General features: G+C 40.5%; 1 protein-coding gene across 1 annotated transcript in view; it reads right to left on the bottom strand.

Moving 5' to 3' along the window:
- The window catches only part of RELN (reelin), a gene marked incomplete at its 5' end in the record, with an annotated part of 178344 nt that overhangs the window by 149591 nt on the left and 24882 nt on the right, over positions 1–3871 (bottom strand). The gene's annotated exons all lie outside the window — the stretch shown is intronic.

Below are 3871 nucleotides of genomic sequence, written 5' to 3'. Positions count from 1 at the left end.
TAAAATCAAATTGAAAAAAAATGCAAATCACATATTTGCCAAGAAAGGTAGTTTGGGGCTTGACTGAAAGTAGGGATTAAAGACTGACACAAAGTAAAATCTCCTAGATTTGGGAACCCAACTTCCCCAAAAGTTCTTTATCATGACTTTGTGGAAAGAGGAGTCCAAGCCCAAGATTTTTCTCCAAATAAAGCAAAAACCCCACTTTTGGACCTGTGGCTAGTTCTTTGTTTGCAAGACTGATGGCTTGATATTTAAAAACGGAGCTGAAGTGCCAAATGTTTGAAATGGTTGAAGATGTATTCCCTCTCAGAAGATATTTTTTAACTTAAATGCCCCCCAAACCAATTTAGATTTAATATGTAGTAGTAAGTAGTTTAGATTTTTTTAGAAAGTGAGGGGGAGAGAGAATTGTCAATTTGCTCTGGTAATGTCAGAGGATCTTTGTGATAATGGCATAAAAATTGAAGGGAAAGCAACTTTAAAGTAGGATCCTGCTTTACAAACATCTTGTATTTATCCAGTACATGATACTGTCAAAGTCATCCTGTTCTCAGAGGACTGTCCAAAAATTTTATACAACCAAGCTGAAGAGTGGGAGCTTTCCTTGTCAAGTTATTCCCATTTTCAAATATTGTTTAACAGCCAAAAGTGATCTAGCAATACTAGAGATGTGATGAGAGAGCTATGGAACAAAGCTTTTGAAGGTAATGTAATATTTTCAATTAGCAATTTTCACATTGTGAAACACACCGCTCCGAGGAGCACCTGCCCAGGGGGACTGGCTGAGCGTTGGAACTCATCACAGCACCTTCGGCTCCAGCTTGGTGTTTGTATGAGGCAAGGTGGAGGAAGGAGGGATGGGGAGATCCTGCCAATGCTGAACTGCCCACGCAGAGCGTGCACAGCCCACATACACCACAGCCACAGGAGCATATGCTCAAAGAGGACACTCAAGGAACAAGGCATGAGCAGAACCGCTTGCACACCACACGCCTTGGCATCGCTCCCTTATAGCCTTTCCTCTTCTCCTTATGGGATTTCATGGGTCTCTTTTTTCCTGTGTTTAGCTCAGTTGCTAATCTCTCAATACTCCAAGTCACCTTCCATCATCACGGCCTACATGAATGACAGACCATGTTCACCCCTGGACAAGTTCAGGGATGTAGCTAAGGGGAAAAGCCTGAGCTTTGGGGTGAGAAATAGAGAATAGTTCAGCTAATGAATCAGACTAACACTGTGTGGCAGCTGAGTCCAGAGGCTTTTCTGCAACATTCTACAATCCCAAGCTGCTGAATTAGATGTTCTATCCTGAGAGACCCCAAAGACATTGCTTTAAATATCTCAATTAACAATCCTACTGAATGTTAAGGAAACTGCTAGACTTTGTCTTTCACATGTCAGGGTTTGGTCTTGAAGAAAGGTAGCCATGGATGATTAAGACATCTGCAGTAATTGAAATTTTCTGCACACTTTGGCAGAGTGCATGAATGTAAACATCACCCCAGCCCTGGACCAAAAGGCGATGCCACGAGCTCTGGGTGGCTCCCAGTGAATGCCACATGGTAGACAAGTTGCTCTCGCTTAGAAAGGATACTGCACATTAATGTTGTCCTGTGTGCTGAATAGGCCTTACTAATTACCTTTTCATCCTAATTAAGCCTTCATCTTAAGTGTGCCTTTTCAACTCTGCTGCCCTTTAAAGGGCAAGACTACCAAATAGGTGGTACATGAAGGACACTACACAGAATATCAATTAATGCACTAGGGTATTACCCTTCCTGAACACGCAGTTTAAAAGGATCTGAGATTTATGGTGAAATCGGGACCATTTTTTTGCTTCATTTCTCAGTCCTCATCTGCTTATATACCTGCAAATAGAAAATTCCATCTGATAATTAGTGGTGAGAGAAATCAAAAGGTACGCACTTGAATGTGGCCAAAGCTAGGTGACAAATTTAATATAAAGATACTCCCAAAAGATTACAGCTTAAGCTATTCCGCGGTCGATAGAAAGTGTTAAACATTCTTTAAAAAAAGGCAATTCCCTTGGATGAATCCCTAAATAGGGTTATGATTAAATCGGACATTGGGGAATAAGCTGGAAACTGGCAAATGCCTAGTTTAGATTTATGATTTGGAAGCCAAGTACTGCTGAGCTCAGCAGCAGTCCCCCAGCTCACGCCGGTTTTTATCAGTTACAAAACCAATCTGCACTGTATTTCAAGCCTAACAGAGGCACATGGGGAAATGTGATACATTTTGAACTTCAGGCTGAAATCTGATTTACTCTGATGTGCATCCACCCTCTCCTGCTCCATCATACCAGGGATTTTACTGGTTCCTACTGGTACAGGTTAAGGTACTCTCACCATATATTCATTGCAATCCTGTCATATAGGGTATTTCCTACTCAGCCTGTTTTTTACCCTTTTTTATTTGACCTTCCCGAGCTGATAGGAAAAAAGGCTACTAGTGAAATCTTAAGTCTAATTTTGAAACTTCTGGGATCCTGCACCCTTCAGCAGTTCACCTGCAGTGGACACCAGCCACCGAGCTGTGACAGCAAACAGCAGCATTTACCTACCAACCCATTCAGCTTGCACTGCCGTTAACCACTCTGGGTCACTGTAAGAATAATCCATAGAAGATTTTTGTAAATTTTCCTGAAAAGCAAAATTCCTCCATCGTTGCAAACTTGCAGGATTATAAAAGTCACCCATCCTCAGGCACAGCCAAAGGTGGGAAGGCTTCTGTGGGCGAGCGACACGTCCTGGCAGATCAAGTGAGCTGCTCCCCTTTGGCTGAATGAAACTGCAGGGTAGCTCCAGGCTGGTTTTCATTGGAGGTGCCCGATATTTATGCAATAATTCAGTTTGGTAATGGATAAATTTTTCTGGCTGTTTGAAAACAGTAATTCAAAATAAAAGGACAGATGCCAATCCTTAGAACTATTAACACTGCAGAAAACTGCAGAGTGACAAGTAACGAGGTCCTCAAATAGTCAAATAAACAACTTCAGGTAAAAACAAATTTAAATTACATATTTCTGAGCCTTCTAGGATTTTGACTTCCAATCCATTAAAAAAATCAAGATGCTTGCCAAGCTACCCGATAGTTTTTATTTTCAGCTGAGACTTCCAGAGTTTAATCACAGATCTGCTGAGATACTTTTGGAGAATTGCTTTTTAAAAAATAGTAATATGATTTGGAAACACATATCCAGGGGTCCACAGAGGAAGCAGACTATATTTCCTGCTTGCTTTTTTATTGAACCATTCATATCGTAAAAGCATTTTTCCTTCATATTTCGAACACTGAGATATGAGTTAACAAATTAAATGTGTTCCCAATTTGCCCTCAGCCCAAGCCACAACTTCTGCTGTAATTTATAGCCACAACTCCACAGTGAAAATGTGCAATAACTTACAGCAGTTATTCTAAGTAATACAGTATACAACCACACTGTTGATAATATGAACTAAACAGCATTTAGTTTTGGTCTGCCCTACCTATTCTGTTTGTACAGATGTGTTAAAAACAGCAGTACCCAGCCATAACTTGGAATATCTCAAGGGTTTAAAATGTTTAAAAAGTTCGTTTTTTAGAAACAGAAATCGCACTTCAGAGAAAGAGCAAGAAATTATGTTACCCGTCACGTTATAAAAAAAGTGAAAAAAACCAATCCCCAAACATGACTATGCCTTCCATCATCGAAGTATCCACTGGAGTTTCTCCTTTCCAAAGTTTAGATTAGGAGCTCTAGACCAGGAGATGAATAAATGTGCTGCAGTTTTAAAAATATTTTTTAATCCCTCATGCAAAGTGGGCCACCGACCAGAAAGGTAAAACTGAACTTGAGGGCCATTTT

This window comes from Charadrius vociferus, unplaced genomic scaffold (assembly GCF_000708025.1).
Source record: "Charadrius vociferus isolate BGI_N301 unplaced genomic scaffold, ASM70802v2 scaffold1319, whole genome shotgun sequence".
In the NCBI taxonomy this organism is placed as follows: domain Eukaryota; kingdom Metazoa; phylum Chordata; class Aves; order Charadriiformes; family Charadriidae; genus Charadrius; species Charadrius vociferus.
Note: the sequence above shows the minus strand (reverse complement) of the source record. Positions and strands in the feature narration are given on the sequence as shown.